Source organism: Lissotriton vulgaris, chromosome 6 (assembly GCF_964263255.1).
Source record: "Lissotriton vulgaris chromosome 6, aLisVul1.2, whole genome shotgun sequence".
Lineage (NCBI taxonomy): Eukaryota > Metazoa > Chordata > Amphibia > Caudata > Salamandridae > Lissotriton > Lissotriton vulgaris.
Window position 1 is genome coordinate 1,822,619,799 of NC_141694.1, and position 25,055 is coordinate 1,822,644,853.

The 25,055-nt window shown below is 41.3% G+C and overlaps 1 pseudogene; it reads left to right on the forward strand.

The window, feature by feature from the left end:
- The first annotated feature begins 14,070 nt into the window (after positions 1 to 14,070).
- LOC147709561 (fucolectin pseudogene) overlaps positions 14,071 to 25,055 on the forward strand; it is a 127,523-nt pseudogene continuing 116,538 nt past the window's right edge.

Below are 25,055 nucleotides of genomic sequence, written 5' to 3' on the forward strand. Positions count from 1 at the left end.
GTGCACAATTTGAGAAAGCAAGGAGACATGTAAATACATCTGTTTCTGCGTTCCTCAGAGATTATAGCATGGGTTCTATTTACCACAACAACTTAAATACATCTGTTTCTGCGTTCCTCATAGATTATAGCATGGGTTCTATTTACCACAACAACTTGCGATACCACATACAAGACGTCTATAGGAGAGACGGTGTTCATTTCACGAATGAGGGAAACACAATCTTCCTCTGCAACATCAGGCTCTGCATCGGTACTTACCTATAAATGCAGAAAACACTCAATTAACACAAGGGCTCTTTTCAAAGCCACTTTATATCTAAGCACTCTTCATTTCACACTCTTGTGAATAGGTGTGCGCGACCGGGTGTGCGCACCCCGTTATTTTTTTCCGGGAAAAAAATTATATTTTTTCGCGTTTAAGGGCCTTACTACACACCCCGAGAAAACCTACGCAGCAAGACAATCTCTACCTTCTCCCCTTTCCATGTTTCAACGCTATGAAATGAACAATATATTTACTCGCAGTGACAAAATGGCAGACAAAACTTCCTGATTTCCTTCGAATCGAACGTTAACAGACGTCACGCAGCAAAAAAAAATTCCGCTCATGCGCTGCCGCTTGGGTGCGCGCACGTGTGCGCGCCTATAGATATATAATTGACTTTAACTTTAATTTTCTCAACAACTACTGAACAGATTTACACCATTCCAAAAAAAGCGTAATCTGCGAACAGGACTCTACAGTTTTGCCAAATTTCTTATAAATCCATTCAGCCGTTCGACCTGTAGCCGAGTCTAAAGGTCAAGGGGGGGCCGAGAAAAAAGGGGGGTCCCAAAACGCGTTTTTCCCATGTTAATTTCCATAGGGCGGTTGGCCTTACTTTTAGCTCGAACGGCTGAATGGATTTGCACGAAACTTGGCAAAATTGTAGGGACTGTTAGCCCGATGTGCCTTTGCTAGGTCTCAATATATGTGCTCCAGTGGATTTTGAGTAATTTAGGTTCAAAAAAGATATATATCTGGGCGGAGCCTAACCACACATCTGATCTGATTGGCTGTCAGCACTTCATCCATGAAGTGTTGGCAGCCATCTTGGGACCAATATACATGATAGCACCTCATTAAAAAGCATTGTAGTTAATAGAGGGTTTTAGGACTTTAGTTACATTATAAATCATTTGTTGATGGTACCATACTCGTTTTAGGAATTGTGGTGGGTTCTAAGGTGATTTTACCATGTGAAAAAACCTTCTGCTGTGATATCATGAATTTTGTTTGAAAGAAAACTAATATCTCATGATTTTCCCACAGTGGTTTGGAAGGGGATCTATAAGCTAAACTGAAAGCATATTTTCTGTAAATTCACATTATCTTTCTCAGTCATGTGAAAATAAAGTCTGACATTCTCAGTAAAACATGTACATCCAACAAGGACAGAGACTGTCAGTTGATTCCTTTGTGTTCTACTGCAGCCTCCTAGAGTGTTCTAAAGAACAACTAGAGCGCTAACAGTCCTACTTATTACAAAGGTAAGGCACACCTGAAGCCATCTTGATTGGAATAAAGTGGTAACTCTTAAAACATTTAATTTAAAAAGAAACAACATGAGGGGGTATATTTTGCAATAGAAAGTATGATTAGTGCTGCAGAATGAAAAATGAGGGCACATTTTGAGTGATTTCTCAAATCCTTTTCTATTTCATTAAAACATTCTGACATGCAGTCTCCCAAAATGGCCACCAGAGACAAAAGAGCCCAAATGTAGCCCAAATATCACCCAGATGTAGCCCAAGTATAGCCCAATGACAGAATGTCCCAGAGTGTTCTAAAGAACAACTAGAGCGCTAACAGTCCTACTTATTACAAAGGTATAGCACACCTGGAGCCATCGTGATGGGAATAAAGTGGTAACTCTTAAAACATTTAATTTAAAAAGGAACAAAATGAGGGGGTATATTATGCAATAGAAGGTATTATTAGTGTTGCAGAAAGAAAAATTAGGGCACATTTTGAGTGACTTTTCAAATCCTCTTCTATTTCATTAAAGAATTCTGACATGCAGTCTCCCAAAATGGCCACCAGAGACAAAAGAGCCCAAATGTAGCCCAAATATCACCCAGATGTAGCCCAAGTATAGCCCAATGACAGAATGTCCCAGAGTGTTCTAAAGAACAACTAGAGCGCTAACAGTCCTACTTATTACAAAGGTATGGCACACCTGAAGCCATCTTGATTGGAATAAAGTGGTAACTCTTAAAACATTTAATTTAAAAAGGAACAAAATGAGGGGGTATATTTTGCCATATGAATTATGATTAGTGCTGCAGAAAGAAAAATTAGGGCACATTTTGAGTGACTTCTCAAACCCTCTTCTATTTCATTAAAAAATTCTGACATACAGTCTCCCAAGATGGCCACCAGAGACAAAAGAGCCTAAATGTAGCCCAAATATCACCCAGATGTACCCCAAGTATAGCCCAATGACATAATGTCCCAGAGTGTTCTAAAGAACAACTAGAGCGCTAACAGTCTTACTTATGACAAAAGTATGGCACACCAGAAGCCATCTTGATTGGAATGAAGTGGTAAGTCTGAAAACACTCAATTTAAAAAGGAACAACATGAGGGGGTTAATTTTGCCATAGAAAGTATGATTAGTGCTTCAGAAAGAAAAATTAGGGATCATTTTGAGTGACTTCTTAAATCCTCTTCTATTTCTTTAAAAAAATTCTGACATGCAGACTGAAACATGCACTTTGAATACCAGCAGCAGACGTCCCTGGTGAGCAGTAGCTTTACTACAGTGACCTAATGAGCAACTAGAGTGCTAACATTCAGAATTTATGGCAAATGTGTGACACATCTGAATGCCTTCTTGATGGAACCAAAGTAAACAAGCATTGAAAATGCAATAGATCTCGCCCTCGTTTAAGTTAAAGCCATTCTGTTTGTAATGAGGTGGCTTTTTAGCTTTGCTTTTATTAGTGTTTTTTCAACTTTCATGTAAATAACATGCATCTGTATGCATATAAGTATATGTATGCATGCATTTATGTTTGTATTTATATAGATATACAGATGATATATGTTTATATATGTATGTATATATATATATATATATATATTCACTGAAAAAACCATAGGCTATAGACCATATATAGTTAGGAATTAGCATTTACAAAACCTTGAAAATTCACTGAAAACACCATAGGTTATAGACCATATATAGTTAGGAATTAGCATTTACAAAACCTTGAAAATTCACTGAAAAAAACATAGGTTATAGACCATATATAGTTAGGAATTCGCATTTACAAAACCTTATTTTACTCACACAAAACCATTGAAATTCCATATATAGTTAGTTGCACTAACTATATATCGCGCACCCGCAATCCACTGCTGATGATGTCACATATTACATCATTCATGACATGGTCAGTGACATCACTGATGACATCACTGATGACATCTCAAATGACATCACTGATGACATCACTGATGACAACATCCAGTGACTGTATGTTTCTGTAAAGTTAAAATATGTCTTACATATTGAAGAATGAGTGGATGTATAAGTGTCTGGATGAAGGATTTAGTAGGTGCATGACTGACTGTATGAGTGAGTGATTAAATGTGTCTCACTGAGTGCATGGGTTAGTGACTAAACTGCCTTAATTTGTGCATCATTATGTCTGTTGTTCTGTAAACTGTTGCATGTGTTGATAAGTAGCTATATGAGTAACTATATGGGTTATTGATTGGTTGCCCAAGTATTTGTATGGGAGACTGAGTGTGTGTGTGGGTGGCTGGGAGGTGTATGACTCTGTGCATAGATGTGTGAGCAGTTGATTCACTAGATGTATGGTTTCAAAAGTGCATGTGGAAACAGCTGTATGGGCGGTTGACTGTGTGCATGAGTGTATTGGTGAGTGAATGGATATCTCAGTGCTACATGTCAAAGTAAGTACATATGTAAAACACAATACATGTGAGAGTTGACATATTTAAATAACTGTGCATAAGAGCCAGTGAATGTGTGAGTGGCTGTATGGATCATTGTGAACTTGTATCAGGGATTGTATAAGAGAGTAAATATGTGTTAGTATATGTTTGAATAAGTAAAGTTTGTATAACTGTATAGTTGAGGAAATGGAGGTGTGATTGATTCTTTGCATGACTGACTAGGTGTGTGAGTAACTCCATGGATGAGTGACAGTCTGTGAGTGTCTGTTTACACTGATTGTATCTAAGAATATATTAGAGTCTGAAGAGGTTCATCGTATTATCACATGATTGATATCATCAGTGATGTGATCAGTAATGTCAAATGAGATGTCATCAGTGATGTCATCAGTGATGTCATTTGAGATGTCATCAGTGATGTCATCAGTGATGTCACTGACCATGTCATGAATGATGTAATATGTGACATCATCAGCAGTGGATTGCGGGTGCGCGATATATAGTTAGTGCAACTAACTATATATGGAATTTCAATGGTTTTGTGTGAGTAAAATAAGGTTTTGGAAATGCGAATTCTTAACTATATATGGTCTATAACCTATGGTTTTTTCAGTGAATATATATATATATATATATGTATATATATATATATATACATATATATTACCTACTGGCGATAGCCAGTAGGTATATATAGTTAGGATTTTTTTCCTATGGGATTTTTGAAAATTCTATGTCGAATAACTTTGGCGTTTAAGGACAGAATTGGCTGAAATTTTCAGGAAAATGGAACATTTTGTTTCTGAGCAGCCCCTGAAAATTTGGGGGGGTTTCGTCAAGGGGGGGCCGAGAAAAAAGGGGGGTCCCAAAACGTGTTTTTCCCATGCAATTTTCCATAGGGGCGGTTGGCCTCACTTTTAGCCTGAACGGCTGAATGGATTTACACCAAACTTGGCAAAATTGTAGGGACTGGTAGCCCGATGTGCCTTTGCTATGTCTCAAGATATAGGCTCCAGTGGTTTTTACAAAAATTAACTTTGAAAAATATATATTGGGCTACATTGGGCTATATATATGTTGGAGCCCAAATGTAGCCCAATGTAGCCCAATGTAGCCCAATGTAGCCCAAAGATGGCCACCAGAGACAAAAAAAACAAATGTAGCCCAAATATCAGCCAGATGTAGCCCAACTATAGCCCAATGACAGAATGTCCCAGAGTGTTCTAAAGAACAACTAGAGTGCTAACAGTCCTACTTATTACAAAGGTATGGCACACCTGAAGCCATCTTGATTGGAATAAAGTGGTAACTCTTAAAACATTTAATTTAAAAAGGAACAAAATGAGGGGGTTCATTTTGCCATAGAAAGTATGATTAGCGAATATATGACGAAATCCTGCATGTACTATTAGGCCGCAAATTAAAATAACGAAAACTTTTAGAACGAATATGCCTTTAGCATACACTAAACAACTAAACTACCCTAAACCCTAAAACACTACCCCCAGCATGACCCTACACTACACAAACAGTACAACACTACCCTAAACCCTAAAACACTACCCCCAGCATGACCCTACACTACACAAACACTACAACACTACCCTAAACCCTAAAACACTACCCCCAGCATGACCCTACACTACGCAAACACTACAACACTACCCAAAACCCTAACACACTACACCCCAGCATGACCCTACACTACGCAAACACTACAACACTACCCTAAACCCTAAAACCCTACCCCCAGCATGACCCTACACTATACAAACACTACAACACAACCCTAAACCCTAAAACACTACCCCCAGCATGACCCTACACTACGCAAACACTACAACACAACCCTAAACCCTAAAACACTACCCCCAGCATGACCCTACACTACGCAAACACTACAACACTACCGTAAACCCTAAAACACTACCCCCAGCATGACCCTACGCTACGCACACACTACAACACTACCCAAAACCCTAAAACACTACACCCCAGCATGACCCTACACTACGCAAACACTACAACACTACCCTAAACCCTAAATTACTACCCCCAGCATGACCCTACACTACGCAAACACTACAACACTACCGTAAACCCTAAAACACTACCCCCAGCATGACCCTACACTACGCAAACACTACAACACTACCCAAAACCCTAAAACACTACCCCCAGCATGACCCTACACTACGCAAACACTACAACACTACCCAAAACCCTAAAACACTACCCCCAGCATGACCCTACACTACGCAAACACTACAACACTACCCAAAACCCTAAAACACTACCCCCCAGCATGACCCTACACTACGCAAACACTACAACACTACCCAAAACCCTAAAACACTACCCCCAGCATGACCCTACACTACGCAAACACTACAACACTACCCAAAACCCTAAAACACTACCCCCAGCATGACCCTACACTACGCAAACACTACAACACTACCCAAAACCCTAAAACACTACCCCCAGCATGACCCTACACTACGCAAACACTACAACACTACCCAAAACCCTAAAACACTACCCCCAGCATGACCCTACACTACGCAAACACTACAACACTACCCTAACCCCTAAAATACTACACCCCAGCATGACCCTACACTACGCAAACACTACAACACTACCCAAAACCCTAAAACACTACCCCCAGCATGACCCTACACTACGCAAACACTACAACACTATCCTAAACCCTAAAACACTACGCCCAGCATGACCCTACACTACGCAAACACTACAACACTACCCTAAACCCTAAAACACTAGCCCCAGCATGACCCTACACTACGCAAACACTACAACACAACCCTAAACCCTAAAACACTACCCCCAGCATGACCCTACACTACGCAAACACTACAACACTACCCTAAACCCTAAAACACTACCCCCAGCATGACCCTACACTACGCAAACACTACAACACAACCCTAAACCCTAAAACACTACCCCCAGCATGACCCTACACTAAACAACCACCACAACTCTACACTAACACAACACTACACTACACAACACTACACTACACTACACAATCACTAACCCACGAAAAAATTAACACAAACCCACTTACCTCTCTCGTCATCGTGGTTTTCACAACGCAAATGCATTTACCATACATGCCTTTAAAACGTAATTCTTTGTAAAGGCATGCGCGATAAATGCACATGCGTTTTGAAACAATGCGGGATAATGGTATGCGAGGTCAATGACCTTGCGGGATAATGGTATGCGGACTGAAAGTCTGCGGGATAAAAAATGCGGGAAAATGGCTGCAAACCATGATTAGCAGCAGACTTCCCTGGTGAGCACTAGCTTTACTACAGTGATCTAATGAGCAACTAGAGTGCTAACATTCAGAATTTATGGCAAATGTGTGACACATCTGAATGCCTTCTTGGTAGAACCAAAGTAAACAAGCATTGAAAATGCAATAGATCTCGCCCTCGTTTAAGTTAAAGCCATTCTGTTTGTAATGAGGTGGCTTTTTAGCTTTGCTTTTATTAATGTTTTTAAAACTTTCATGTAAATAACATGCATATGTATGCATATATGTATATGTATGCATGCATTTATATTTATATAGATATGCAGATTATATATGTTTATATATGTATATTACCTACTGGCGATAGCCAGTGGGTATATATAGTTAGGATTTTTTCTCTATGGGATTTCTGAAAATTCTATGTCTAATAACTTTGGCGTTTGTGGACGGAATTGGCTGAAATTTTCAGGAAAATGGCACATTTTGTTTCTGAGCAGCCCCTGAAAATTTGGGGGGGGGGGTTCGCCAAGGGGGGCCGAGAAAAAAGGGGGGTCCCAAAACGCGTTTTTCCCATTCATTTTTCCATAGGGCGGTTGGACTCACTTTTAGCTCGAACGGCTGAATAGATTTACATGAAACTTGGCAAAATTGTAGATATGGTTTGCCCGACGTGCCTTTGCTATGTCTCAATATATGTGCTCCAGTGGATTTTGAAAAATGAACGTTTAAAAAAATATATATATCTGTGACAGCGGTCCGGTTAGCGCCCCGGTTCGCGTACCTGGCGCGTAACGGAACTTCGCGAAGCGAAGCTGATTGGCTCTCCGGTGTCTGTCAACATTCTAAACAGTCCGGAGCGGCCGCCATCTTGTCTCTCGGTACGATCGAGAGACAAGATGTGGTGAAAAACGAAGGGGGAAATGAAGGAAAGGGGGCAAGGTAGACCACTCCTGACCCCCTAGGATTGATGAGGGGGATATTAAAGTGCCCCGCGGGGCAAAAAATAATTTTTTTTTTTTTTGCGATTTTACGCCGTAGAGGCGCGTCCCGGTACGCAAACCGGGCAGCTCACCGGGCAGCTCACCGGGCAGCTCACCGGGCAGCTCACCGGGCAGCTAACCAGGCAGCTAACCGGCAGCGTAGCTGTCAACATTGTAAACAGTCCGGAGCGGCCGCCATCTTGTCTCTCGGTAGGTTCGAGAGACAAGATGTGGTGAAAAAAGAAGGGGGAGATGAAGGAAAGGGGGCAAGGTAAACCCCTCCTGACCCCCTAGGATTGATGAGGGGGATATATAGGTCCCCCGCGATTTTTCGCGGTAGAGGCGCTTCCCGGTACGGGAACCGGGCAGCTAACCGGCAGCGTAACGGGAGTCCGCCATCTTGTGTTTTTGGAGCGTCCGGTTCGCGTACCGGGTAGCGTCCCGGTAAGTGTAACAAGGGGAAAACCAAGAGAAACAGTAAAAAAAAATTAAGGGAATAGATTTCCAGCAAACTTGGCAAAATTGTAGGGACTGTTTGTTTGATGTGCCTTTGCAAGGCCTCAAGATATGTGCACGTGTGGATTTTGTCTAATTAAGGTTAAAAAATATATATATATCTGTAAGCGTGCTCCGGCACGCTTACGTTACGGGTTTTGTTTGCACTGCAGAGCCGATACGTCACGGTTATGCGACGCGCCATGAGGCGTCTCACGTGGCTACGTGATACGTCACGTAATAAAGAATATATTTTACAGCTATAGATATTAGCTTTTAAAAAACCAATGAAATTCACTGAAAAAACCATAGGTTATAGACCATATATAGTTAGGAATTTGCATTTACAAAACCTTGAAAATTCACTGAAAAACCATAGGTTAGAGACCATATATAGTTAGCTGGACATTTTATTGACATAAAACCAATGAAATTCCATATATAGTTAGTTGCACTAACTATATATCGCGCACCCGCAATCCACTGCTGATGATGTCACATATTACATCATTCATGACATGGTCAGTGACATCACTGATGACATCACTGATGACATCTCAAATGACATCACTGATGACATCACTGATGACATCTCAAATGACATCACTGATGACATCATGACACACCAATACCAGTTACTACATACGCACTCACTGATTCCTACGTCTACACACACATTCACTCATTCACCCATACAATCACTCATACATACAGTCACTCATTATTACAACACTATCATATGCACTCATACACCTATGCAGACACTCACACACTGCCACTCATCCATGGAGTTACTCACACACCTAGTCAGTCCTGTAAAGAATCAATCACACTTCCATTTCCTCATCTATACAGTTAAACACAGAACACCATACTTCAGTGACATCACTGATGACATCACTGATGACATCACTGATGACATCTCAAATGACATCACTGATGACATCTCAAATGACATCACTGATGACATCATGACACACCAATACCAGTTACTACATACGCACTCACTGATTCCGACGTCTACACACACATTCACTCATTCACCCATACAATCACTCATACATACAGTCACTCATTATTACAACACTATCATATGCACTCATACACCTAGTCAGTCCTGTGAAGAATCAATCACACTTCGATTTCCTCATCTATACAGTTAAACACAGAACACCATACTTTTCACACATATACTAACACATACTTACTCTCTTATACAATCACTGATACAAGTACACATTGATATGCACAGAGTCACACACCTCCCAGCCAGCCACACACACACTCAGTCTTCCATACATCCACTCATTCTTCAATATGTAAAACATATTTAAACTTTACAAAAACACACAGACACTAGATGATGTCATTTGAGATGTCATCAGTGATGTCATCAGTGATGTCATTTGAGATGTCATCAGTGATGTCATCAGTGATGTCACTGACCATGTCATGAATGATGTAATATGTGACATCATCAGCAGTGGATTGCGGGTGCGCGATATATAGTTAGTGCAACTAACTATATATGGAATTTCATTGGTTTTATGTCAATAAAATGTCCAGCTAACTATATATGGTCTCTAACCTATGGTTTTTCAGTGAATTTTCAAGGTTTTGTAAATGCAAATTCCTAACTATATATGGTCTATAACCTATGGTTTTTTCAGTGAATATATATATATATATATATATATATATTCACTGAAAAAACCATAGGTTTCACACCAGTTATAGTTAGCTGGAAATTTTACTGATATAAAACCATTGAAATTCCCACGTTATAGTTAGTCGGACTCACTATAACTTGCGCGTGCAATACACTGCTGATGACGTCACATATTACATCACTCATGACATGGTCAGTGACATCACTCATGACATCACTGATGACATCTCAAATGACATCACTGATGACATTGTCCAGTGAATGTGTGTCTTTCTGAAAAATAAATATATTTTATATATGTATATATTAAGATCGATGGAAGAATAAATGTTTAAATAAGTGTCTAAATGGATGGTTTTTTTTAAAAAATTGATTGGTTAACTGGCTTATTAAGTGTATCTTAGTGAATACATATATTAGCGAGTAATGTTTAAATATTTAAATATATGTATCAGTGTTTTACTTTGTGTATAAGTGGCTGCATGGGTTGGTGAGTAGCTACATGTGTGTGTATATGGGTTATTAGATGTTTTTTTAGTATCAGTATGAGTGTCTGTATGGTTTGGTGGGGCTGTTACTTAGCACATAGATGCATCAATGACTGACTCACTGTTTGTATGTGTTTTGAAGACAGCATTTGTGTAGGATTGTATGGGTGGATGAGTGTGTATATGTGTGTGTTAGAGAGTGAATGCCTCTCTCACTAGTGTCTTTATGAGTAACTACATATGTTTTAATCTTGTATATATGAGAATTGATGTATATAAGTAAGTATATGTGAGAGTGAGAGATTGAAAGAGTTCCTGTTTAAATAAGTATGTGTTTCTATAAGTGATTGTTTAAGAGAGTAAGTATGTGTAAGTTTCCTTAGAAGTAATGTGCTAATGTGTGTATAGTTGTATATGCAAATAAATGGATGTTTATTAGTTTATTTGCATGTGTGAGTATATGTATGAGTAAGTTTTTGATGACTGTCAGTGTGTAACAGAATGAATAGGGGTATCACTATATATGATGAGTGAGTATATGTATGAGTGAATACATAAAACTGTTGGTGAATGTGTGAATTTGTATATAGATGGTGAAATTACTGAATTGGTTGTTGTAACTGGTATGGGTATATCCACTTTTTTGTTAATGTTAGTTTCTATTTTTGAATATGTGTTTCAAAGGTTACTTTACAGTGAAAGGAGGTCTGTCACTGTGTTACAAGGATGGTGTCATCAGTGATGTCATGAGTGATGTCACTGACCATGTCATGAGTGATGTAATATGTGACGTCATCAGCAGTGCATTGCACGCGCAAGTTATAGTGAGTCCGACTAACTATAACGTGGGAATTTCAATGGTTTTATATCAGTAAAATTTCCAGCTAACTATAACTGGTGTGAAACCTATGGTTTTTTCAGTGAATTTAATAGGTTTTTTAAATGCTAATTCCTAACTAGAACGGGAAGTGGGTCAAAAGCTGCCAGAGCCATTCTAAAATAGTTTCAAAAGTCAGCTTCAACGGGAAGCTCTAATAGATAAAGTAAAGGAGGTGCTGCTCAAATTCAGTTACACAATCAATAATCACCCCCAAACTTGGGGTGATTAATGATTGTGTAACTTAATTTGACCTTCAACTGGAGCACCTGCTTTACTTTATCTATTAGTGCTTCCTGTTGAAGATTTTTCTAGCTATTTTAGAATGGCGCTGGCAGCTTGCCGGCGCCATTCTAAGTGGGGCTGAGGGCAGAAGGGCACAAAAGTGGGACATAGGGCAGAAGGGGACAAAAAATTAGTGGGGCAGATGGCAGAAGGGCACAGAAACAAGTGGTACAGAGGGCAGAAGGGCATAAAAAACAAGAGGGTGGCAGTGATTAAGCAGGCAAAAAAAAAAAGCGAAATTGCAAAGCGCCTCGCAAACACCCGCGAACAAGCAAAAATAAAAAAATACGCAAATTTGCGTGAATTCACAAATTTTGCGGATTGCCAATTTGCAAATCTGCAAATTTGCGAATTGCCAATTCGAAAAATTCGCCCATGCTTAGGCATGGGTTCCCGAAGGAGGCGTGTTACTGGTGGACAGGGTCTGCACCCCCTGATTTAGTTTGTAGGGTTGGTGTCTGACATACTGTCTGCGCCGTCCGCGTCTGTTCCTGATCCGGTCATATATGTACCCGACTGGTATGACCTGAGTGATTAGATTCATGCTCCGTCTCAATCCGTTGCTGGCTGCTCCGGTTCGGATCTGTGGAATGGGTTAATGGCATGAATCGGAGTTGAAATGCAGCTTTTCCAGGTGCTGTGACGTGCTGTACGTGGCGACTAGTCCGGAACGTAGGAACTGTGCAACGTAATTGACCGGCCTGAAGTAGCAGTGTTTAGGTTGCCGTGTGGCGCGAAATGGTTGTTTCCGCCTCAGACTCGGACGGAGATTGATGATGGATTTGGAGCGTGCGGATCGGTTGGGACTTCTCCACATCATACTTCCTCGCCTGGACGGTCTTGCTCCTGGTACGGTTCGGCCGTAAGGTAAGGGCTACTGACACATCTCGGAGGGCTGACCAACTGGGATCGGAATCAACCCCTAAATGAGTATCATTTTTACAAAGAGCTTTAAGTGAGTCAGTCAAAGTTTTATAGAGCTCAGAGTGGGTTTGGTTATTAGCAATCACAGATATCACAGATTTCTTAGTGACTCTTGGTATTATCTGATAGAGAGTCCTCAGCACAACTTGATATTTTAGAAGAGTTATGAGTGACCTCTGATATTTTCATAATAAAACAATTGTAGTAGAAGATGAACACAAAACCCCCATAAGCTCACACTGAACAACCTTACAAAGTGACCTTGTTATCTTAACTTAAATTTTACAGGTTCAAGTGAAAAACTGTCCTGAACATCTTCATAGGGTATACCTATGTTCAGTAGCACTCTAAAGCCAAGACTTTCAAGTAGGTCAGAAAAGGTAATTTGATCTCTGTGCAAAGTCTGGTTTGCACATGTTGCACTAATGAATATAAACTTTGTGACTATCGACTTAAAACAATATTGTGGCCAGAATAATGAGCGACACAATATCAAAAGTTAACTGCATATGGGGAAATTTAAATGTACTAGTCCTAACACCACATTTAAGTACCTTGAAGATATACATCACCAAGGTAGTTATATGTCGAGGTAGTTATGCAAAATCTATGCTTGCTTACCTATTGATAATTCGGTTTTGATCATTTGTCCTCGATATTCTGTTCCATTGATATTCTGATTGCGATATACTGGGCGCACACCATTCGCTCAGGGATCATTCTTCAACCCCCAGCTTCCAATCATGGCTAAATGTTTGCCAAAATATATTTTGAAAATGCTGTTTTAAACCTCTCAACAGATGACTCTGATGAATACCTCCTGCAATATTCCCTACCATGTAGCAATGCTGATTGCACAAGTACTATGTGGGCATGGTTTGGGCCCATACTTCAAAGTTACAGTATGTCGTGACCTAGTAACACACAGCTCTCTGATATCTAAGGCACTTCTTAAGTATACTGACTGACAATGTGTATTGTGGGTTATCATAAAGTAGCTGAGGTCAGCTCTAATATAGGAAACTAGGGAGGATGCCAGGAATCAACTTGCTAAGTTATCTTCCTTTACACCCTGACTCGTCTACTTTTTTTATCCCAATATTTCAAATGCAGCTATCAATCCAGATTGTACGTTTCCATTCGTCTTCAAAGGAGTAACCTACCAAAGCTGTGCCAAAAAAGATCGTACTTCATTGTGGTGTGCCACCACTAGCAACTTCGACAGTGATCATCGCTGGGTCGATTGCTATGGCAAAGGTAAGTGTAAAGCATTTTCACATTCTATTAAGTTTTCTTCATGGATCTTAGAATCACCGCCGGAATGAAAATTCACCTTGCCTCTAGAAATGTGTCTTGGAGTGTGCAAAAGATATACTGGTTTGAAAAAACTCTACTGTGTGTTCATGATAGGATACAAGGAGGGTCCAGGCTTCATTATTCTGCACTCCTCTCCCTCCCATAACCAAGGCTCTGGAGACTTGGTCGTTAGCACCTGTTCTATTTCAGGTTTTTTAACCAAGTTAAAGCCCTGAATTTTTTTTGTAGATTCAGCCCCTCTAGACCTGTTAATTCAAAGTAAAAGTACCCCATTATCCGGGAGAAGATTCTCCTGTGGTGTCATATTTTTCCCTGTAGGAGTTCAGGTGCCCAGTGCATCTCTCAAGGTGGCTGTATCAGGGTCTGGCTCAAAATAGACATATTAAGAAAAACACAATATAAGGTAAAATCATTTTTTGTTGCAGAAAATCCAACAGCCCTTAATAAAACAAATAGGAGCACACAGATCACAAGAAAAGTGATAAGTGGACAGTTAGTCTCCCAAGATCAGGGGCCCATTGTATAGATGATATACGTTTTTTTATTAAATCTGATGGGTGTATATATGCATTTGGTGACAGCATTGGTTGTGCCCACTAGCCTACTGGATATTGTATACAACAATTGCAAAGCAAACAACGACAAAAAATTATTGTAAAGTAGCCAAAGGCTTAACAGGTCACTTTTAAAAAAGGAATTATCAAGATTGACATTAATTGACACACTGGAAATTCACATTTGTGATCTTGATTTATTAACCTCTCTTTATTTTCTTCTATCTTATTCAAGTGCAAGTACTTAATTGGAATGTATAAAGTTGCACATCTAACACCTAAAAACCCCAAGTTTGTGGACAGGCTTGGAGCTTTATCAAGTCCTGCAAAAAATAGGTGGAATTTTAGCCACATGATCAGGCAAAAGACTGAGAAGGAGCGGTAAGGATCACAGGCCAGTAAAAGGAAACAACATTTTGGGGTATTGGATGCACATCGCAGTCAGAACAATTACCAAAGTGCATGTCCACCCTGGTGTGGTATGCACGTTGGGATAAGAATGCTGACCTACCTCAGCTACAATGTCTTGCCAGACCTGCATAAGTGGTACCGACTACTTTTTTTGCCTGACTGTGAGACTATTGCAAACACATGGCGGTGCTCAGGTTGGAACGTGAACACTGCTTGGCACTCCTGATCCATCATGCAAGACTCAAACGTGAAGGGGCACGCATTCCTGTCTTTTCCTTTAGCTGGTGCACAATGTGCTGCCTAGCACCAATAGAGGCAACCTTGCACCATGGTACACAGTTGCCTGTGTGGTAAGCAGGAGTGTTTTTGTGCAGGAAGGTACCCCTGAGGCATTTTCCTCTTTCCATGTGTCACTTAGAAAGAGGAACAAATGGGAGAAATAAAGATATTTCTCCAGTTATGCCTCACCTGGGAAGGCGTGGCATTTTGATGAATTCCCAGGTCTACCAGTAATGGTAAATCTGGAAATGCATCAACATCCAAGGGTGTATGCGTGGGAACACACACGCCCTACCCATGGAACGGCTCCCTGGGGCAGAGTAACGCAACGCAGTGAATTGTGCTGCATTGAGTTACTCTAGATTTATCAAGCAATTCACTGCCACTAAAGGCTCTTGCGCCCCATTACGTCATGCATGGACATCAAACTCTTTCATAAATATGCCCCGCAGTTTCCTTGCATTGATCTACATTTCATTACAGTTCTTTCACAGTTTTTGCCTGATCATGTGGCATAAGAAGTTTTTCTCTCGTTAGTTTTTTTCTTTCCCTACATGACGATAACTCTACAGCAGTCTGAGAAAATAAGTATGGACTAAAGCATGGAAAACATTAATTTTTAAAGGACAATGAAAAAAATACTGACACTAAAAGCATATATATTTTTTCACAAAAATAAGGACATTGCAAAGCGTTTGCTTCCTTAAAATCACTCACATCTAGGTTTTCTGAAAGCTTGATAGGGAAAAATATATTATTTTCTCCATGACAGTGTGTGGTTGCATAGTTGAGAAATCCATGGATGAACCCAGAAAGTTATGCATTTCAGAAAAGTAGAATACATTCCGAATTCAACCGGGGCTCATTTGTTTAGACAGAACTATGGTTTTCAAAACAACATTTTTATGGAGCTCTTTTTGCCGTGCTTGGTTTCTATGACGGAACCATTACACTTTTTCCACTGAACAAGACTGTTTTCATAGAAAAGGTATTTCGTCATTTTGACATTTCTATTTAAATGAGATCTACTCCTGATAGCAGACTGTAAAAATTTAATGCTTTCCTTGTTACCTAATTTGTATATTTTCTTTCTTTTCTATATTGCTAAAGCTGTGTTTGGCAACAAGATGGCAACTTTCATTTGTGGTACTACAGGACGCTTTCGGAAAGAAACATACTGCAACATTCCCATAATGTTAATGAGTCAGAGATGAAGAGCAGTGGTTCTTAACCTTTTTACTTCTTTGGAACCCCACCTAATTATTGCTGAAACCAGGGGACAACAACTTAATCATTATAGAATCTGGGACCTCCAGCAAGCCATAATTGAAGCCAGGGATCCCAGCCTAAGAAGTTTCAGTGGTTTATACCGCAAAACAATATACAAAAAATACAAAAACAAGCATTCATCAAGCATTAAATATTTAGTTCAGAAACAAATATAAAAGTGACATTAAAATATTAATTTTAATAGGAATATTAGAGATTTTCTAAATTAAGTGTAGGTCAATCAATGTCCCTACTGTACTCTGTTTGAAGCCCATGCAAAGGTCCCACAAATCAGTCTGGGGCTATTAACTTAGTGCCTGATTTAGATGTTGGCGGATGGGTTACTCCCTCACAATGGTGATGGATAGCCCCTCTGCCGAAATCTAAATCCCATATGTAATAATGGGCATTAGATTTCGGCAGACAGGATATCCGGGACCATTGTGACGGAGTAACCTGGCCACCAACATCTAAATAAAATTCTTAATATTTATTCTCCAATTTCAAATTCCAACATATTTACAAATCATTTAAACATTTTTAATGACACATTTTGCTTCTCTATACACAGTTTATTAATCTGTTCATATTATTTAATTTTCCAAGCAGTCGTGGACCCCTTGAGTAGGATCGGCAGTCCCCGAGGTGTCCCCTGACCACAGGTTAAGAACATCTGATGTGGAGCTTTCATCCTTTGGCGGAAAAGCATAGACCATTTGCGATGATCGCACAGTGCAGACAAGCATCCAGCACTGTGCAATCACCGTGAACAGCATTTTTCTATGAAACTCCACCGCTCACGGAAATCCACGGAGTGTTGCAGAGTTTTTTTACCACTTTGCAAAGTTTCGTGTAGCGCAACTCCGCAAACTCTGCCCACGGTTAACCAAAAGCTCCTCCTATGGAATTCAATACCAACCAGTGTCTACCAAACTGAACCCCATCTCATGATAACTTATCCAAAACACCCATTATCATTTTCACCTGCACCACCGGCCTCTTCACTTTTCTCTGCACCAAGTCATGAGGTCTGCAGTGGCAGTCTCTCTCCCATTCCAATGTTCACATGCCTGCATGCTTTGGGATCCCGTCATATATGAAGTGGGGAGAAACATATTATAAAGAGAAGAGATCACTCCTCTTATGGATCCCACCTTCTGCAAAAAAAAATTCAATTGACGTCTTCTCCAGTGTCGCTGCCTCTCTGACCTGCGGCTGAAGAGCCAAGTGTTTGAGTTGGAGGTAATGGAAGTATTCACTGGGTGGAACTTTGAAGTCCCTTTGACAACAGGCAAAAGTGAGAATTTCATAATTATGAAATAGATTTGATAGCATCAGACAGCCCACCTCCCTCCATGAACCAAGTAGACCTCGCGTAGGGCTGGGGAAATGAATAGGTGTGTAGGGTGAAGGGAATGTCGACCACTCTATCCCCCTAGACAGCTCATCCCAAACTTTGTGTGGTGTGGATGGCAGTGCTAATGAACGCGTTTGATGCCCTGTCTTTCTTAGGTTTCCATATCATATCCCATATTGTTCTCCCCACCACCGCCCTATCCATATGCAGCCAATATTTTTCTGATTTTCTCTTTGACCACTCTGTCAAAATACGGAGCTGGGCTACTGTAAAATGTAAGTGAAGATCTGATAGTGAGACCCCTCCATCGCATCTTGCTCGACGAAGTGTGTGAAAGGGAAGCTGCGCTCTACCATTATGCCAGATGTACCGAGTAAAGAGAGTCCGTAATTTAGGCAGGTAGTCCATATGTAGGCCTTTTGGTAGAAACAGATATAATAATTTAGGTAAAAAGGGTCATTTTTACCGCATGGATACGCCCCAACCATAAGATAAAGCAAGGCTTCCATCGTTTGAGTTCTTGCTGGATTTGGAGCAGCAATGGGAATATTTTGCCCTAAACAGGCCCTCCAGCATGGGAATCAGCTTAATACCCAGGTATTTGAGTGAATGTTTAGCCCATTGAAGTGGAATACAGTCACGTAATCTACAAATCGCCTCCCTTGACAGTGTGAGATTCAAAATATAATATTTTGTAAGGTTAACATTAAAACCTGCAAATGTTCAAAAGCCCTCAGTTCATCCTGCAACACCTGTAGCGACTGGTTGGGGGAGGTGAGATATACAAGGCACATTGCCAGCGAAAAGCGATATTTTATGCTCCTCTCCCCATATGGAATTTCCCCGGATTTCGGCTGCTGTTCAAATCCATAGGGTTAGCGGCTCAATGCTTATAGGAAAAAATAATGGCGATACTGGACAGCCCTGCCTTGTACCTCTCTCTACGGAAAAGAGGGCTGAACTGGACCTGTTAACCTAGTGAGCGCGGGTGTGCTTAAATAGCTTTAATCATATATATAAACAATTTACCAAACCCAAAGTGCTTAAGTGTGCTAAAGAGGAACGTCCAATCCATGTAGTAAACAGTGTTAGGCTTGTATGCTGATATGAATGTGAAAAGCCTCCCGCTTACTTTTCCTTTCACCATATTAACCCTACCTTTCTTATCGAACTTAATAGCTTCAGGCTGGAATTGCACGGAATTATGAAACATTAGAGCCACTCCGCTGTGTTTGATAGTCGCTAAGGATATTTAGATTAGTCAATTTTTGTGGGACAGCTGAAGCTCCTCCGCTCTCTTTAGGTGTGTTTCCTGTAATGCCTCATCCTCACAGTCATGAACTAACAGATATTTCAAGAATTCAGCCACGTTACATTCCAAGAAGCTATAGAAATTGGCATAATCATCAACATCAGCTCCTGTGTGAAGACCATGTCTCTCCTGCTAATACCATCTGCCAAAAGGAAACTCCCAGCCTGATCAAGGTACAGATGCGAGTGCTGAGCCATTATAGATACGTATTCAAAGGCTCTGTTTGTTCTAATTCTTCTTGCATAACATTTTTATACAAACAAATCCTTCGCTGGAGCGCTCCAGCACTCCTGCCCATAGCATCGTGGAAGAAGATGTTCATGGTGTATTGTACAGGTCCGCTTCCCCAGCTGTCTTTCAAAATAGTCATAGTTCATCAAGATATCCAGTTACACTGCCCAGTGTGGGGCTATGAGCAGCTGAGCAATGTCCATGCTCACGCTTCGAATTGGGCTCTTGGGAGAGAGTCTCTCCCCTCTTGAATCATTGGTTGAAGCTCCTACATAGCAAAAGGGTCTTTTGTAGCAGTACTTCTCATTGAGGTGTAGACTCTAGTCTTTCTAGTGCCGGCCCCTTGCACACGCATGCCACCGTGAGGAACTGCTTTCCTTCCCTCTTGAGGCAGACACCGCATGGTCCGCTGTGGTGAAAGGGAGACCCAGAAGCCTCAAACCTTCCTTTAACTTTGTGATATGTTTTGTTTCACTGTTCAGTTCAAAGGCCAGACTGAAGGGATATGTCCATCTATACTTAATGTTATCTTTTCTTCATAGTGATGGGCCTAAACTGCTGTCTCCTTAGTAGAGTCGCCGGTGCCTGGTCCTGAAAGAGACTACAGCAAAAGCCTTGTAAAGATATCTAAAGTTTCTTTCTAGCAGCTAGAAGAATTGCCTCTTTAGCTTTAAAGGTGTGCATTTTAAAAAGAACGTTGCATGTGCGTCGCCACTCTCCTCCTTCCTGGGCAACCATGCGGTGCACTCTCAATCTTGACCTTCATTTCGCTTGACTCCAAGACTTCTTCAAAGTGATCCTTGATGAATGTCTCCAGGTTTGGTCCTTCCATGCCCTCTTCAACATCCTTAATTCTTATGTTATCATGTCGTGATCTGTTTACCAGGTGTCCTACCTTTAAGAGCAGCATGAAACTGGGCTTGTAAGTCCTTTATACTGTCTTGCAAGGCCACCATTTTCTTCTCTGGTTCCTGGGCCTGAGATTCCACCTCTAGAACACGTGTGCCCACAGAATCCACATCTTTTTGGATCGCCGTCATCTGCTCCGTCAGGTCATCTTTCAGTTGATCCAGGAGGTCATAATGTCCACTTTTATTTCTGTGCGGAGCTCGGATTTGAACTCCCTGAGGGAACCCATGAGATCCTATTTGTGAGAGCCATGGTGTCCCTGTTTGCCCCCTGCCCCTTTATCTGGCCCCTTTTTTGGTGGCATTAGTGTTGTCCGACCACCCCCTCTCTCCATGTGTGGCCCTCTTCTGGTCAAATCCTATTCAGTACATCAGGCTGGAGCCCTTTCATCCGCAGGATTTGGGGTTCCCTGTGTCGCTGCGTATCCCCGGCCAGGCACTCAATCAAAAGGTTCCAAGCTGCTGGGAGAACCGATTACCCCTTTAGTTCCTGCAAGGACCCCTGGGCACCTTGAGGAAATATTACTAGCAACTGCTATGAGCTGTACCTTCTAGCATGACAGGCTGCTAGCTTTATGTCCCTCTGCACGTTGCTAATAAGCAGAAGCAGCTCTTTCTTCCTCCTTTGTTCCATCACATGCTTCCTCTTTCTGGCAAGCTGGGAATGGCAATGATGGCTGCCATCTTAGGGTCAGGCACCAGTTCCGGGTCAGCCCCTTGTTAGGTCTTTGCCATTCAGGGCACTTCAAGGGGCAATCGCCTTTCATGGGTCTCCGTGAGGTAGACTGAGGGACCAGCTCTTGATCTCCGAGCAGGGCATCTGGCCTGTTTGCTGGTCACCAATCCGCCTGCCACCTCACATAAAGTGCTGCCACCACCTCAGACCGTGTCCACGGTTGCTTATGGACAAGATCTCCAGCCACCCAGCCCCGCTAGTGTCTTCTCTGGGGATGCACCACCACCATTTTAGGTACGGGCTGTTCCTCCTCTTCGCGTCCTTTTCAGTCTCCAGTGGACGAAGAGCAGCCCACACCCTTGAGCCTCCTAGTCACCAGCCGTTCTGTGACTTATTCCCCACAGACAGGCGTGTCTGGTGCAAATTCGCATACATTAGCACAGAAGACAGCTTAGGGGACGACAGAGCCAAAATGAGTTACGCCCGCCCGGCCATCTTGCCTGGCCACACCCCTGCATGTTTCCTTTTACCATATATCTGTGTATACCAAACAAGAGGGGGCTCAAACAATTACAGCGTAAATCTGCTATATCCGCAGCTCATATATACCGTGGACAGTAATACGTTCAAAATGCCATACATCTATATTGCCTGATTGAAAGATTAGGAAAGTTCAAATTTCCTTTATATGTATTCATTCTGTAGCAGTATCCACATGTGTGATCGTGAGATTATCGATGTGCGAATTTCCCATAAATGTATTAATTCTGCAGCAGTAGACATATGCATGAGCATGCACCTTCTTCAAACGTACACTTTAGCAAATCAAAAATAAGAACATTTTGTATCAGTCGCTTACCCATGTTCGGCCCTTGAAACCAGGTCCTTGTGGTTTTGGCATCTGAGGCTTTCTGCAAAACCGCCATTGTTTTTGTGGCTGGCTTAAATGCCCTACATGAGAATTCAACTCTAACTATTAGACCATCACACCTGCATATTACTGCGCCTGCATGGGCCAACTAGAAACTGCAAATTTCCTACCCATGCAGTCTGATGGTACACACTGCATTTTGAACTAGACCACCACTTAAAACCATTGTTGCGCGTGCATCCTTCTGCCCTCTTTACACCACTTATTTAACATGATTTTCATTACGTACCAGACTTAAACGTTCTATCTATTGTATTACACAACTTGTTCCCACTATATGAGTGTTTAAATTCCATTATTGTTTATCACTCTTAATTATTAATCATTACCAAACCATGATTATATGAATGTATCATATTTCAGCATTTTCTCTCCAAGTTTAACAAATTATTTCAACGCTGTGAAAAGCATCCTTATCACTACATTTTCTTAGCACAGCTTCATAGAGGAGTCCTGGATTGTTAACACAAATCAATCAACTTTTTTGTATTTTTTACACCACAAATATGCATTTCGCACCACCAAGGAGATGGATTTGTACTTGGGGGTACCTGTAATTAACCTTGCAGTGGCCTTCTGTACCATCTGTAGTTTGTTAGTGATCTTTTTCCGGGCATTCAGTAGCAGGCCGTTGCAATAATCAATTTTGGACAAAACAAGGGTGCTGATCAGGGTGTAGAAGGAGGACGAGACAATGGCATTGGCATGAGCTAAGAAATTTAGTTTATCATCAAACATGACACCCAAGTTTCTTACTTTCGGTACTAGGGGGGTGGAGGGCCCAGGGCGGTGGGCCTTCAAGTGGGGGACCATGTTGTGTGTAGATTGCCAAAGATCATAACCTCGGTTTTTTGGGAGTTTAACTTTAGGCAGTTTTTGGCCATCCAGGAGCTGATGGCGAGCATACCAAATTGACAACTGCCCGTAATTGCTCCTCCATCGTTGTTAATTGCGATCACCTGCTATGTGTCATCACCGTAAGATGTCATCCCCATCCCATGGGCTTTGATGACCTTGTCCAGGTCCGATACATAGATATTAAACAGTGTCAGACTCAAGGATGATCCTTGTGGCACACCACATGTGAGCCTAAAAGAGGGGGAGTTATATTCGCCACAACTCACTAGCTGAGTGCAGTTGACCAAGAACAACACCAGTAAATCTTTGGCTTTTGGTTTAATGCCCATATTTGAGACATGGTCGATCAGGGTGACATGATGGGTCTGTAATTTTTTATGTCTATTGGGTCGAGATGCTGTTTCTTCAGCAGAGGTTAGATGGTTGCCTTTTTCTAGGTTGCTGAGTAGATACCAGTGTTGAACATGGCATTACAGATGTCTGTGAGTTTAGGGACTAGTTGGTCAGGAAAAAGTTTTGATACCCTGGCTGGGCAAGGATCTGTAGGGGAACCTGATTTGATGGTGAGAATGAGGTCATAGATTTGTGTGGATGAAACTTGTTTGAATTGCGAAAAGGATAGAGACTTGCTGCAGTTGTCAGTAGGGGTTGGCAAATCATTTTTTGGTTGCGTAGCAAAGTTGTCATATATTATGCTAACCTTGTCTTGAAATGCACTAGTTAAAGAGTTACACAGGTCCTGAGAGGGTGCTGGTGGAGGGTTTCGATCCTGATAGTTTGGCGACTACCTGGAAGAGTAATTTAGTGGAGTCTTGGGCCATTTCTATTAGATTTGTGTAATATTTGCTTTTTTCTGAGATAATGAGCTGTTTATATTGGGAGATGGCTATTTTGTAGCAGGCTTTGTCAGTGTTAATATAATTTCTGCGCATCTCTCGAGGTTCCTACATCGTTGTTTTTCCAATCTGATGGCATCAGAGAATCAAGGGGCTGATGCAGTGGTTCTTTTTTTTCAGAGATTTCTTTATAGGTACTAGAGCATCACATTCTTTGTGTAGCCAATCTAGGTAATTAGAGAAGCTAATGTTGGGTCTGGTGTGGGCTCATAGTTGGATGAGGATAGCTGAGATTTGAGGAGCTGCTGATCTATGTGGCTCCAGGATCTGAATTGAGTAGGCTGTTTTCAAAAGTGTGGTGGGTTGTTTTATTGGCCCGAATGTTAAAAAAGACTGCCCAGTGATCGGTCCAATTAGGGGGTATAGCTTTGCTTAGTGATAGCTTTGTGTTGTTTGTGAAAAGCCTATCGAGGTTATGACCGGCTTTGTGAGTCGAGCTGGTGACCAATTGACGGAGGTCAATGGCATCTAGTTCTGTAAGCAGGGTGACCGTATCCTTGTTGTCCAGGTTTTCCAGGTGGAAGTTGAAATCACCTAAGATGGTGAAATCCGCCTCCCCTGCTACAGGTTCAAGTAGGCTGTCTAGGAAGGAGAGGAAGTACAATTGTGGGCCTGGGGGTGGTATAGGAGGGTTCCTTTAAAGGATTTCGAGTGGCTGAGCTTTATTGTAAATGTTAAGGCTTCACATGTTGGGATGGAGATAGTTTCTGTCCTAGCCAGATATTTATCAGGATTGATGATTGCCAACTCCCCCTCCCCCCTTTTTATTGATTCTGTCCTGCCTAATTACACAGTACCCTTCAGGGGTTGCGGTACAGAAGTCTGGGCCGGAAGATGGCTCTCCCCAGGTTTCGGTTATGAATAAAATATCTAAGCTATGATTTGTGAGGAAGTCAGCAAATTTGTATTTGTGTTTGGGGAGAGACTGCGAGTTTATGAATGCAGAGTGTATATCATCTTGGTTATATAGCACGAACATGACCACCAGGGGTATCAGAGTGCTTAAAAATATATGTGGCAAGAGGGTACATGTAAAAAACCAAGAGTAACTAAAGAGAAGGAATAATATACATAAAATAT